This window comes from Girardinichthys multiradiatus, chromosome 3 (genome assembly GCF_021462225.1).
Source record: "Girardinichthys multiradiatus isolate DD_20200921_A chromosome 3, DD_fGirMul_XY1, whole genome shotgun sequence".
Classification (NCBI taxonomy): domain Eukaryota; kingdom Metazoa; phylum Chordata; class Actinopteri; order Cyprinodontiformes; family Goodeidae; genus Girardinichthys; species Girardinichthys multiradiatus.
Genome location: NC_061796.1, coordinates 45,103,643 through 45,119,042, shown reverse-complemented (window position 1 = coordinate 45,119,042; position 15,400 = coordinate 45,103,643). Strand labels below are relative to the sequence as shown.

The window sequence follows — 15,400 nt, the reverse complement described above, 5'->3', positions numbered from 1 at the left end:
CGACCAACCAGTCAGTAGGCTGCTCCAATTTAGCCAACTGAGTCAGCCTCAACGCCTGGGGCATGATGCTCCAATTTGGGCAAGTGTCCTTCGAGAGTGCCTCCAGGAAATGCTCAACTCAACAAGGCTGGAGGGGCATAAATCATGTCTGTCCTTGGGCTGAATCTTAGCCAAACAGGATGCACAGCACAGACTGTCGAGCATCATATTTCCTGAAAGGCCTCGAATACATTCAAAAACACAAGTAGAGATGTCACTTCAAGCAAAAAACGCCACTGTTGACTCGATGATGCATAATCACTTTGCATACGTATACAAATGTAGAGGTGACAAAAGGACTCAGCACGAACACAAAATGTTACCAACGAGTCAATGAAATCAAACAAACTTACAACTTAGGGTGAACAGCAACCACTGTCGTTAACCAAAAAAAAATATGACTTACCAGACTCGGATGAGAACCGACCTGTAATGAAAAGCAAATTGCGCAGCCTCTGAATGGGCTCCAACCACAATCAGTCACAAGGCTACCAGCAGCAAGCAGCAAAGAGTAATGAGGAAAATGAAGAATACAAGATAACACATGTACTTAACAAATATGTCTTATGTCTTAAGACATATTTGGTATGTCTTAAATATGTCTCTGTGTCCGTAACAATTGAAATAATCCCAAAGCATTTTCTAATAAAGTTTCTTTTATAAATATCAAGCAGAGCTTTAAAGCGTTAGCTGTAATGCTCCACTTGTGAAAGTAAATCTGTTGGGCTTCTTCTTGGCACTCAGACAACAATTCTGAGATACTCTGCTGGACAGGACACAGTTAAAAAAAAATGTTGCTTCAGTGTATATATATATATACTTAATAAACTTTCGTGATTAGTCCTGAGCATATCCAGTATCACCTTGTATTTATGTCCGGACTCAAAATATTCTTTGATAGTGGCAGATACGTTTGGGTCACTGGTAACATTCCTGTTTGAAAAATGCACTAAAGACAGAATAACATAAGCAAAACGGCTTCAAAAGCCAAATGGCGCTTCTTCTGATCGGTTAATGTTGTTGTGTTTTTAAGATTTTGTTGTGGTGTTTAATTTGTAGTTGTCCTTAGTGATTTGTTAATTTGGTTTGCACTCTCTTTTGCCACGGTATAAAAGAGAGTACTTTTTACCTTGATTGTACAACAAGATATTATTTCTAAGTAATGAGATGTGACTACAGAGACAGAGTAACACACCGTCTGATTTTCAGCTTCTTTATGCTCTGGTCTAAGTAGCACTACAGCATTTTTCTTGCACAGGGCTCACCTAAAAACTTGTGTAAAGACTCAGGGAATATAAAAGCTGAATAATAATTTGAGAAAAAACAAAACCATGTGAAAGCTTCTTGTGATTCAACAGTTAAAAGGCTTCCTCAAACCTTAAAATAACAATTGACCTGGATCTGCAGCAGTTAAATGTACCACATTCAGACAACACATCTTGTCAGGGTATTTGTTATCCTTGGTTTATGATAATGAGGCAAAGATGCCAACATCAGAAAGGTGTAATTCCATTCTGTCCCTATTTCAGAGAAACCGCTCAATGAACTGAAAGCCACGGGACCCAGGAGTCACAGGGGCCACACACTAACACTTATATCCAGAGTGACATTTCTGAGGCACAACAAAAGAGTCTCATCTTGCTCCCTGAAGCAACACCTCGACTCTGACAGAAAACAACTCAAAAATACAGACTGTGAGTGTATGGAGCAACGAGGAGTTCTGTCAGTCATTTTAGAATCAGAGAAATAAGGAGAAGAAAGTGTAAGGAATGGAATAGAGCTCAAACACGAAGAGATGAAACAGAGAGAGATGACAGGAAAAAGGCCAGAGAGAAAGATAGGACTGAACAACAGATTAGACGGAGAAGAAAGATTAGAGAAATTGTAAGAGTGATAATCCGATATCTGGAAATAAGGAGGACTGAGCCCAGAGGTGTAGGAGATACAAGGACCAGCAGGGAATCTCACAGGCTGCCCTAACCATGAGCATCAGAGCAAGCCAAATCAAAGAGGTCAAAGGTGCATCTCAGAGATGAGCTGATACTAAAGAATGCTGGAGAAAATAGAACAACGTCCTGCCATGGATGTATGGATATTTGCTGTGGAAAACTACAGAATAATAGTTGTTTTTTCCCCCAGCAGCCGTCTAAAATGAATAGAAATAGATTGAAGAGGGAGGAGGAGAAACAGCCTTCTCCGCATGAGCTGACTGACAGCCATGAATATTTAAACGCCTCTTGCCGTCGCTGAGGTGACGAATATCAGCACATCAGTCCTTCCTGTGATCCCTTTGCAGCTGCTGCATTATTGGCACAATTAGACAGGGATGAGATTCCGATTAATTGAATCAAGCTGTCCATTGAATCTTCCTAGAGAAGCATAGGTCACTTATCTGGGTCGCAGTGTGCTCTCATTCTCTGAGTGATTACAAGCTGAAATACTAATGTCAGCCGTGGACAAACACACACACACACACACACACACACACACACACACCCACACACACACACACAGTGACCACATTTAGCCATTAAAAGATTTGCTTGAGCATCCATAGCTACATTAATTCAAAGAATATTAAGGTGGATTTTTTTAACTATAGTGTGCAGTTAAAAAAAATAAACCCAGTCCATCACCCCACTCTAACAATGAAAACAAGCCCCACTGTGGCTCCATGATGTGTCACATTAAAGCAGATTAAAGACTACATTAGCATATTCATGGTGTAGAACCATAACGGAGCTGTCAGGACTGCAGAGGTGACCTATGGATTTAAAAGACCCTGCTCTATTTCTGCTGCAGCTCCCAGCGGTTTCATTATGTAAAAAAGTACACTGCCAGGACAAAAGAAAAGTTACTGCCTTTAATAATTTTTTCCAACACCTTTCCCTTTAAATATGGCTCATTTTAGCCACAACTGTGTTGGACAACTTGTTTGCTGAATATTGGACCATTTGCACGTTGCTGGACGCCACTATGCCTTTCCAACGTCATCGGCCATTTTGTATCCAGGACAGTCCGTAACTACAAATCCCATCAGCCACTGCGGCTGACATGACGGGGCCGTCCCAGGTCTGACGTCACAGGAGGCAATTTAGGATGGCGAACGTTTGAAAGAAGCGTTTCACGTTGGATACCGGACCAACATCTGAAGCATCTCTCTCTGGAGAAGAAGAGATCCCACGTGGAGTCTTCATTTATTCTCCTTCGTTGGCCAACGAAAGATTCATGAAAGAGGTTTCTGGAATGAGAAGGCCAGAAGTTTCACTTTGCCGATCAAAGACGTGAGTTTAACACGTAACCAAAAAACCACGGAGTTTCAAGGAGACGCAACTTTCCCTCCTTGCTTGGTTCTAGTCGACTGCTGACGGTCAGATCATATTTTTCCTTTTCGCCAAGGAGGCCAAAGGACAAAGATTGACCGCTCTTCCCGAAGTTAACTGTGGATGTACATTAACTTCCTACTTTCCCCCTCCTCCTCCTCTCCCTCTGCTCAGAAGGAAGACTTCAACAATTATGATTTTTAATTATAATTATTGATAAATATTAATTAATCAATAATCATAATTCCAACAACTGGACCACTGCATTAAGTGTCCAGAACTCCCCAAAAAGGACAGGTGCCAGTGTTTGCCTACCACTAGTTGTTTCAGTTTCTACTGCTGAAACTGCACCAAATCTTTGCTGTTCCAGAAGTAAGATCCTCTTTGGTCATGTGCTGCCGGTGTTTTACCACTTTTTGTATTAATATTGCCCTTGAAATAAGGTCAATGCCACCCACTGCGCAGATTTCAGTTTCTAACTGGGTGACTTGTGACCTCATCCATACAAAAAAATTGTGGACTATGCTAAGTAGGTTTAGTGCCAGAAAAACATAAAATCACTTCAAATGGATGGATGGATGGATGGATAGATGGATGAAGAGACTTGGGAAATATGCATAAAATGATTATATGGGAAAATAATTGTGCACACAGTGTATTTATATATTTGAGTCTGTGCGTATCATTTTTGTATGTTTAACTAGTACTCCCAATTGTTTTTAAAAAATCTGAGAAATTTTAACTGTTTCTGACGCAGATGTAAAAAGCTGAAAAACAGTACCCTCTCCTGGCCTGAACAGCAACCAGATTTTTATTTAAATCAGTAGTGAATGAGATATCTGTGCTTGCAAACACACAAGCTGGACAAACATATATGCAGGTTAATGAGCACTAACCTGAGGTGCAGATGAGAACTCAGCGAATAAACATACCAAGCTCTCTCCTCTTCAACACTAAATAAATCCTGCACTTGTTTAGCAGCAGGTACGTCTAAAACAATCCCAACTATGCATACAGTACAGCAGATTTCCACTTTAAAGGTCCGTTTAATTAACACGATTCTGGTGGTCGACCTGCAATAAAAATGATAATTCAGTAAAAACATCAACCTTGAAGCAGATTCCCCTCTGGAACATTTTACTGATGACCAAATACTGTAACTGTGAAGTATTTTTAAAACACACTCTCTTTTTAGAAAAGCCCTCCGCACATTGATAGGTGTGTACATTATTTTCTGGCTCACAATGATAAAATAATGTGCCCAGAACAAAGTCAGAGCATCAGGAAGTCCCACCACTATTCAGTGAAAAGGTTTATCTTACTTGTTTTCAGAAACTGCATTTTACCATATCCATCTAACAGAGAACTTATGGCTCTTAGAAAACAAAGGTTTCATTCATTATAAACCTGTGAATACGAACCATCTCAGACATGACATTTATGTAGAATAAGTTATCTTACTCAGTTAACAGGGAGCATTTCCAGCCTTCTACATTTGGCAGCCATGAACGATAAAACACGATACAGTGCACATGAAAAATAATTAGACATTTGTAAAAACAATCACTGTAGATGTAAACAAGTAGTGCTATAAATAAATTATTTTTATTGGTTTTGCTTTCCCCCCACACAATTTAAGCTTTCTACTATGATACAAAGTTAACCTAAATAAATGTAAAACAGCTATTTTAGGATGACTTCATTTAATAGGTAAAGCTTTCAAAACCAACCTGGTCCTAATTGACCTCCTAAATCCCGATTTGACTGTGTTTACACACATTTAGAATCAGAATCAGAATCAGCTTTATTGCCAAGTTCGTACATACAAACAAGGAATTTGCCTCCGGTACACTTTGTTCTTTTGTTTTGTTTTTGCATTACAGAATATAAAAATTTACAATGTACAATATACACATATATAAATAAAAAGGTGCATTTGTAACATCTGTATGCTGTTGTTTTGTACTCTATTGAATGTTCATCAGAGAAACAGCCTGGGGGAAGAAACTGTCTCTGTGGCGGCTGGTTTTAGTGAACAGTGCTCTGTAGCGGCGGCCTGAAGGTAAAACTCTGAACAGTTTATGTGCAGGATGTGTGGGGTCTGCAGAGATTTTACCAATTCTTTTCCTGACCCTAGACCTGTATAAGTCCTGGATGGAGGGAAGGTCAGCCCTGATTATTCTCTCTGCAGACCTGATTATTCGTTGCAGTCTGGACCTGTCCTGTTTTGTGGATGAGCCAAACCACACTGAGATGGATGAAGACAGGACAGACTGAATGATGGCAGTGTAGAAGATGACCAGCAGCTCCTGTGGAAGGTTGAACTTCTTGAGTTGCCTCAGGAAGTACAGTCTCTGCTGGGCCTTCTTTCGAACAGTGTCTATGTGTGAAGACCATCTCAGGTCCTCAGAGATGGTGGTTCCTAAGAACCTGAAGTGGTCCACGGCCAATACAGTGTTGTTGAGGATGGTGAGGGGGGTGTATGGGGGTGGTGTTCTCCGAAAGCCCACCACCATTTCCACAGTCTTGAGTGGGTTCAGTTCAAGGTAGTTCTGACTGCACCAGTGTACCAGCCGATCCACCTGCTGTCTGTATGCAGACTCATCACCGTCCTGGATCAGACCAATGACAGTGGTGTCATCTGCAAACTTAAGGAGTTTCACAGACGAGTCCGATGAGGTACAGTCAATTGTGTACAGGGAGAAGAGGAGTGGGGATAGAACACACCCCTGGGGGGCACCAGTACTTATTGATCTGGATCGGGAGAAGATGCTCCCCAGTCTCACCTGCTGCTGTCGATCCGTCAGGAAGCTGTTGATCCACTGACAGGTGGAGGTTGGGACGTTGAGCTGTGTGAGCTTCTGGTGGAGGATGTCTGGTATGATGGTATTGAAGGCCGAGCTGAAGTCTACAAACAGGATCCTGGCGTACGTCCCTGGATGGTCGAGGTGTTGCAGGATGAAGTGCAGACCTAAGTTAACAGCATCATCTGCAGACCTGTTTGCTCGGTAAGCAAATTGCAGGGGTCCAGCAGGGGGCCTGTGATGTCTTTCAGGTGCTTCAACACCAGTCGCTCAAAGGATTTCATGACCACAGACGTCAGGGCTAAAGGCCTGTAGTCATTTAATCCTAGGATGGTGGGTTTCTTGGTCACCGGGATGATTGTGGATCATTTGAGGCAGGAGGGGACCTCACATTTCTCCAGTGACTCGTTGAATATCCTTGTGAAGATCGGAGCGAGTTGATGTGCGCAGGCTTTCAGGCATGATGGGGAGACGTTATCAGGTCCTCCAGCTTTCTTTGTTTTCATGCGCTGAAAGAGCCTGTTTACATCTTCCTCGGAGATCTTTAGTGCAGGCAGAGGATCTGAAGGTAGGGGGTTGGTTGTTTTATGGGTCAAATTTGTTCCTGAATGGGATGTGGAGGAGATGGTTTGAGGTGTGAATGGCTTCTTGTCATGTCTGCAGTAGAAGCCATTCAGACGGTTGGCCAGGAGACGACTCTGTTCAGGATGGGTGGAGGGGCTCCTATAGGCAGTCAGGTGTCTCAGACCAGTCCATACAGCTGAAGCATCAGCAGTAGAAAGGCTATTATTAAGCTTCTCACTGTAGCTTCTCTTGGCTGCTTTGATCTCCTTTGTTAGTTTGTTCCTGGCCTGCTTGTACCGCGCCCAATCTCCACTGCTGTGAGCTTCTTCCTTTTCCCTGTGCAGATTTCTGAGGTGTGGAGTAGAGGCTGACATTTTTTCGGGAGTCCCACGGGTCACGGGATTCCCACGGGAATCCCACGGGACGGGAGACAGCATCAGTAAAGATCACGTGATTGGGACGGTACAGAATAAAAAATGAACGGGAGCAGACGGGAGCGGGAGCTAACCAATAGGAGGGAAAATAAACTAGGATCAATTGTCTTTGGAAATGTAAAACTGAGACTTTGTTATAAACTTTAAGAAATAAAAACTTGAATCGACGCCGCCATTGTGTAGTTTTTTTCCAAGAAGCCTATACTATAATGCGAGTCAAACGAACTACACGACCCACAAGCCAACAGTGCTTCTGATCGATGTTTTCCACCTGCGTTCAGGATGGAGGGAGCAAACGCAGGTGGAGAACTGGACGTGGTAAAATTGGATTTGTAACGTAAAGTCAGAAATAAGGACTTATCCATTAAACTCATAGAGCTGACAGGAAAGTCGCAAATATTACCGAACTTCAGGAGAGTTGAATGTAGCGGTGTTAACATGCAGTCGGCTGCTTGTAAAACGTGTTTACACCGATTAATTGCTTAGGATAAGAAGAACCGTTTAAATCACGATAAAAACAAAAACACTAATGGCGTACAAAAAAAAGTACACATCATGCAGCAGTAATAAGGAAATAAAGTGTCACAGATGTGGTTTCGTGCAGTATCACTTGACTAAGATGGCGCCGCAGATGGTCGCCTCGGCGTGTTGGTGCGCATTGTTTTGTTTTGTTTTTTGCTTTAAAACGGTCTTCTGTGATGGTATCTGGAGCTCTCTCACCAGAGAAGAACTCATGAACATCAGGGCTACTACACCAGAGGAGTTATTCCCACTTTTCTGCCTACTGCTCTGGAATTTTTGGACATTCTGGTCAAAGGTGCGCTCACCTTTGTTCACGCGGTGAAACGCCGGAAGAGAGGGAAACGGGCTGGGGTGCTGGTACGTCTTCGCCAGCGTGGACTACGAACACCGTTACCTGGAATATTTCTCTCTAACGTGCGCTCACTTCCCAACAAAATTGAGGAACTACAACTGCTGTTGGGGAAAAACAGGGACTTTTATTCATCGGCAGTTTTGTGCTTCACGGAGACGTGGCTGTGTGGATTAATACCGGACTCTGCGCTGCAGCTGGCAGGATTCCTGGACGAGTACACAGAGGCTGTGACTTCCTACATCAGCTTCTGTGAGGACAGCTGTGTACCATCATGCACCAGGGTGAGTTACAACAACGACAAACCCTGGTTCACAGCTAAACTCAGAAGGTTAAGACTGGATAAGGAAGAGGCCTTCAGGAGTGGGGACAAAGACATATACAGAGAGGCAAAGTACAAGTTTGGCAAGGCAGTGAAAGAGGCCAAACGACTGTACTCTGAGAAGCTCCAAAACCAGTTCTCAGCCAACGACTCTGCGTCTGTCTGGAAAGGGCTCAAGCAAATCACCAACTACAAGCCGAAAGCCCCCCACTCCATCAACGACCGACGCCTCTCCAACGACCTGAACGAGTTCTACTGCCGCTTTGAAAGACAAAGGGACAGTCCTGCAACCATCCCCCCAACAGCTGCAGCCACAATCCACCACCCCCACCTCCCCAACCTCAAGAGGGGCCTTGGCACCTCCAACCCCCACCCTGAAGTTCCCCCCCACCAGCCCCCTACCCACGCCGAGGACGGCTCTTTCCATCCAGGAGAGGGACGTCAACAAACTCTTCAGGAGACAGAAACCCCGGAAAGCTGCTGGTCCGGATTCTGTCTCACCAGCCAGCCTGAAGCACTGCGCTGATCAGTTGTCTCCAGTCTTCACAGACATTTTTAACACCCCACTGGAGACATGTCATGTGCCAGCCTGCTTCAAGTCCTCCACCATCATCCCTGTTCCCAAGAAGCCAAGGACCACAGGGCTTAATGACTTCCTACCCGTCGCCCTGACCTCTGTGGTGATGAAGTCCTTTGAGCGCCTTGTGCTCTCACACCTAAAAGACATCACCGACCCCCTCCTGGACCCCCTGCAGTTTGCCTACAGAGCCAACAGGTCTGTAGATGATGCAGTCAACCTAGCCCTTCACTTCATCCTCCGGCACCTGGACTCCACAGGAACCTATGCCAGGATCCTGTTTGTGGATTTCAGCTCTGCCTTCAACACCATCGTCCCAGCTCTGCTCCAGGAGAAACTCTCCCAGCTGAGTGTGCCCGACTCCACCTGCAGGTGGATCACTGACTTCCTGTCTGACAGGAAGCAGCGCGTGAGGCTGGGGAAGCACGTCTCTGACTCCCTGAACATCAGCACCGGTTCCCCCCAAGGCTGTGTTCTCTCTCCTCTGCTCTTCTCCCTGTACACCAACAGCAGCACCTCCAGTCACCAGTCTGTCAAGCTTCTGAAGTTTGCGGATGACACCACCCTGATCGGACTCATCTCTGATGGTGACGAGTCCACGTACAGATGGGAGGTGGACCATCTGTTGGACTGGTGCAGCCAGAACAACCTTGAGCTCAACGCTCTAAAGACAGTGGAGATGGCTGTGGACTTCAGGCAAAACCCAGCCCCACCTGCCCCCATCACCCTCTGTGACTCCACAATTGACACTGTGGAATCTTTCCGCTTCCTGGGAACCATCATCTCCCAGGATCTCAAGTGGGAGCCAAACATCAGCTCCCTCATCAAGAAAGCCCAGCAGAGGATGTTCTTCCTGCGGCAGCTGAAGAAATTCAACCTGCCAAAGACTATGATGGTGCACTTCTACACAGCCATCATTGAGTCCATCCTCACCTCCTCCATCACCATCTGGTACGCCGCTGCTACAGCCAAGGATAAGGGCAGGCTGCAGCGGGCCATTTGGTCTGCTGAGAAGGTGATTGGCTGCAGTCTACTGTGGCACAGGAGTGGGTGTCGTTCTGAATGGGAGCGGGAAGGGAGTGGGAGTCAATTTACCAGGAATGGGATGGGACAGGATTTTTTTCATTATGCTGGCCTGGGATTGGGATGGGACAAGACATTTTTCTGTGGGAGCGGGATGGGACAGGAGATGAAAATCCACTCCCGTGTCATCCTCTAGTGTGGAGTAAACCATGGCTTGTTGTTCCCAAAGGTGCAGAAGGTCTTGGTCTGCACACACATGTCCTCACAGAAACCGATGTATGATGTCACCACATCAGTTAGTTGGTTTAAGTCAGTGGTTGAGGTTTCAAAAACAGTCCAGTCTGTGCATTCAAAGCAGGCCTGTAGCGTCTGCTTTGATTCCTCAGTCCACTTCTTAACAGTGTGAACCTTGGGTTTGGAAGCTCTTAGTCTCTGTCTGTAGGTTGCGATGAGGTGGATTAGATAATGATCCGAAAAACCTAGAGCAGCCCTGGTAACAGCATGAAGCAGAGAACCGCTGATCCGCGGAGGTCCGTGTCTTTACCGGGTGGATTGAAGGCAGCGGTGTGCGAAGTCCTCTTTTGCGGAGCTTTACCAGCGCGCCAGGATGCTTTCCCCTTCGACGCTTTCGGCACAGTATCCCGTATAGAGCCGGAGCTCCGCTTGCCAGGAGCTCGGTGAACCTCGGATTGATGAAAGATGGTGAAAAAATCCCAAGAGAGGACTCTCTGATGTTGAGAAGTTCCTCTCTACTGAATGAGACCACAGGATTGTGGCCCGACACCACAGAACTGTGGCTCGAAAAACATAATAACACACAAAATACACAAACAAAGAGAGAGCGAAACTCAGAGGCTGCCATCGTCGGCGCCATCTTGGTTTCGTGGGTTCATTGCTTTTTATGGGTTCATTTCACTAACCACAATTAGGCCTGATAACTACCAGACTTATGGAATCAAGAAAACCCTTAAAAGGAACCTGTCTGACGACATGAAATACGCAAAATATCTAAAAATATTCAGGAACAGATTTAGACCAACATCCTTGACATCTATCAAAAGGTTAAAAAGAAATTTCTAAGAGAGGGACTACAGCAAACCACTGCGAGAGCCAATTCCCAAAACATGGAGAAAACATGGAACAATGGAGATGCCAGCCAAAAAGAATTACTCCAAGGGCACTTTAACAACTCATTCACCCAGTGACAAAAGAACCACAAACAACATTTGCAGGCCTCATACACACACACACACACACACACACACACACATGCACACACACACACACACACACACACACACACACAAGGTGTGTTCATGGAAAACCATTTCCAAGTGAAACCACCTTCAGTCACCCCCTCCACATGACCAACACACCTGAATGAAATGAATGGCTTGTTACCAGGCCGCTGCACAGCAGAATGACCTACAAATAAGGGAATTTAGCCATTAGATTAAGGTGCATTGAAGAAGGAATTAATCTAAATGTTGTAGGATTGTAGCTCTCAAAGATTGGAGCTGGGAAGCCCTGGGCTATTAAATCAGACTACATGTCAGTTGTCTGTTTCTGCACTACATAAAAGCTCATATCAGGTCTCATATCAGCAAAAATGAGTCGATACATGAATAAGTACATTAGCAGGGCCCAGGAAGAGGTTGACATAATACAAGAGGAGCCAAAAACCATATACTGGTTGACAGAGTAGTCAGCCCAAATTACAAGATCAGGCATACAAATCTCTCCTCTCCCTAGATTGACCACAAGAAGGGCTATGAATCAATGCCACACATAGACCCCGGAGTACTTAAAGAAGTATAACATCAACAGGACACTTATATCCTTCATAAAAAGCTCAATGCAAATGTGGAACACAACTCTGGAAGCCAATTGACCAAATTTACATCAAATCAGGGATTTACTGAGGTGATGCCATGTCTAGGCTGTAGTTCTGCATTGGTCACATACTGGTCCTTCTCAAAATATTAGCATATTGTGATAAAGTTCATTATTTTCCATAATGTCATGATGAAAATTTAACATTCATATATTTTAGATACATTGCACACTAACTGAAATATTTCAGGTATTTTATTGTCTTAATACAGATGATTTTGGCATACAGCTCATAAAAACCCAAAATTCCTATCTCACAAAATTAGCATATTATTAAAAGGGTCTCTAAACGAGCTATGAACCTAATCATCTGAATCAACAAGTTAACTCTAAACACCTGCAAAAGATTCCTGGGGCCTTTAAAACTCCCAGCCTGGTTCATCACTTAAAACCCCAATCATGGGTAAGACTGCCGACCTGACTGCTGTCCAGAAGGCCACTATTGACACCCTCAAGCAAGAGGGTAAGACACAGAAAGAAATTTCTGTACGAATAGGCTGTTCCCAGAGTGCTGTATCAAGGCACCTCAGTGGGAAGTCTGTGGGAAGGAAAAAGTGTGGCAGAAAACGCAGCACAACGAGAAGAGGTGACCGGACCCTGAGGAAGATTGTGGAGAAGGGCCGATTCCAGACCTTGGGGGACCTGCGGAAGCAGTGGACTGAGTCTGGAGTAGAAAAATCCAGAGCCACCGTGCACAGACGTGTGCAGGAAATGGGCTACAGGTGCCGCATTCCCCAGACCTGGGCTACAGAGAAGCAGCACTGGACTGTTGCTCAGTGGTCCAAAGTACTTTTTTCGGATGAAAGCAAATTCTGCATGTCATTCAGAAATCAGGTGCCAGAGTCTGGAGGAAGACTGGGGAGAAGGAAATGCCAAAATGCCAGAAGTCCAGTGTCAAGTACCCACAGTCAGTGATGGTCTGGGGTGCCGTGTCAGCTGCTGGTGTTGGTCCACTGTGTTTTATCAAGGGCAGGGTCAATGCAGCTAGCTATCAGGAGATTTTGGAGCACTTCATGCTTCCATCTGCTGAAAAGCTTTATGGAGATGAAGATTTCACTTTTCAGCACGACCTGGCACCTGCTCACAGTGCCAAAACCACTGGTACATGGTTTACTGACCATGGTATCACTGTGCTCAATTGGCCTGCCAACTCTCCTGACCTGAACCCCATAGAGAATCTGTGGGATATTGTGAAGAGAACATTGAGAGACTCAAGACCCAACACTCTGGATGAGCTAAAGGCCGCTATCGAAGCATCCTGGGCCTCCATAAGACCTCAGCAGTGCCACAGGCTGATTGCCTCCATGCCACGCCGCATTGAAGCAGTCATTTTTGCAAAAGGATTCCCGACCAAGTATTGAGTGCATAACTGTACATGATTATTTGAAGGTTGACGTTTTTTGTATTAAAAACACTTTTCTTTTATTGGTCGAATGAAATATGCTAATTTTGTGAGATAGGAATTTTGGGTTTTCATGAGCTGTATGCCAAAATCATCCGTATTAAGACAATAAAAGACCTGAAATATTTCAGTTAGTGTGTAATGAATCTAAAATATATGAATGTTAAATTTTCATCATGACATTATGGAAAATAATGAACTTTATCACAATATGCTAATATTTTGAGAAGGACCTGTACATCTCAGTCGGGGCATTGGAAAAACTGGCTATGGATATCAAAGTGGAGCCACCTCCTCCACATCGATAACATTAAGTTGAATGCAGAGAATGAGCGAGACATTGAATCACTGAGCCATATAAATCAGAATAAGCGGCAAGGGGATCGGAATCTCACAACATAAGTGTTGCTGGATGTAAGGCATGGTGACTGCTACCAAAGGGGGGAAATTACTGGAAGGCAACATTGCAGATGTTTAAAAGAGCAACAAATACCTTAGGATCCCACAGGCAACCTTGATCAGAGGCAGACCCTAATTACTACCCCAGGTGACAGTGATAAAATCTAAACAGATTGTGTGTCTCTCTGACCTCCTTTCATTAGTTTTTAGCTAAAAAAAAAAAGGCTGCCTAAGAAGCACAAAGATGGCAAGACACAGTATTTGTTCCTTTTCCATAACAAATTCCAAATATAACATGGGTTTAAAGACAGAACATAGGATGTTAGCGCCAAAAATCATTTTGAAATATCTTGTTTTCTCTGTGGTAAACCTCTTTCTTGGAGTTTGGTGAAAGGGGTAATTTAAGGAAGTAATAATGTTTGCCACCTTGAAAAATGTAATTTTATTCATGTGTAAGCTAAAGATAAAGTTATTTCTACCACCTCTGTTCAGCTCAGTTCTGGCTCTCCCCTGAGGTCACTTCAGGTGAACAAACCAAAAGCTAAACAAGGTAGGATCAGAGTGTTATTCGACCCACACAGACTAACTACCCTGGTTCGAAGTTACTTTAGATACATGTTAAAGACAGGACTTTCAGAACCTGGATCATCTTTGAATAATGAATAAATATCTTTATTCTGTCCTTTTCTCTCAGTCCACTATTTAATTTTTCAGGTTTAGTTTGGGTTTCAGACTGTTTATGGCACCGACCTGTTCTTTTTAAACTGACATTATTAAGGATTTAAAGCTCCTCATAGCCCTCCTTTTAGATGATAAACCATAACTGTCGAAAGACATACACCACTAGGTGGAAATCTGTTTCCCTAGAAAGTCAGACCAGACTCACTCTGTGACAGCAAATAGATCTGCTGTTAGATTAATCTGCTTCCTGGGTTACCAAAAATCAGTTGCTGTAACATCCTGTAAAAGCTCTCAGAAAACCCGTCATCTTCCCAGATATGACCTCTGTTGTCACGTCTGTTGCATGACACATTTTCCCTTTTTACAAAGCATTAAGGGATAAAATAAGTTTTAAACAATTCTGAAGCTGAACTTTTTGTTGTATTTTTAATTGATTATTTGCAGTTATTCAATTGTTTTACATCTAAGATTTCATTTTAAAAGATCAACCAATTTTAATGGAATTTTGTTTTACTTGCAGTCAGTCACAAAGAAACTGATTTTCTCCAAAAGGAAGATTCTGGAAAGATTATTAGATAAAAAAAAGTGTTATAGAGTAAAGTCATATTCAATACATTTGAATATTATTGAAAAGGTAATTTATTTCAGTAACTCTAAGTGAAACACATTATATAGATTACTAAATACAGACTGATGTTTGTATTTGTTATTATGATGATTTTTTTCACGTACAGTTAATTAAAGTACGAGATTTAAGATTAAAATATAAAATCAGACCAATAAGAAACATGTTTAATACAGAAAAAAGGGCTTAATGTAACATATGTTTAATACTTGCTGAAAGGTTATCTTTAAAAGATTTTGTTTTGTGGCACTAGTGGCCTTTATTTGTCCATTTTTTATTAACGCTAAGCTGACACAAAAGAGGTGGAGAGAGGGGAAAGACATGCAGCGAAGGTCACCTGGGGCTGGATATGAACCCAAAACAGCTGGATCGAGGCCTAAGGCCTCTGAATGTGGTTGACGCGTCTTACTCCTGCGCCACCCCTGCGCCCTGTCCAACAGGCC

At 43.6% G+C, this 15,400-nt stretch overlaps 1 protein-coding gene across 8 annotated transcripts in view; it reads right to left on the bottom strand.

The window, feature by feature from the left end:
* Positions 1 to 15,400, bottom strand: part of syngap1b (synaptic Ras GTPase activating protein 1b) — a 257,294-nt gene that overhangs the window by 162,894 nt on the left and 79,000 nt on the right. The window lies entirely within an intron of this gene.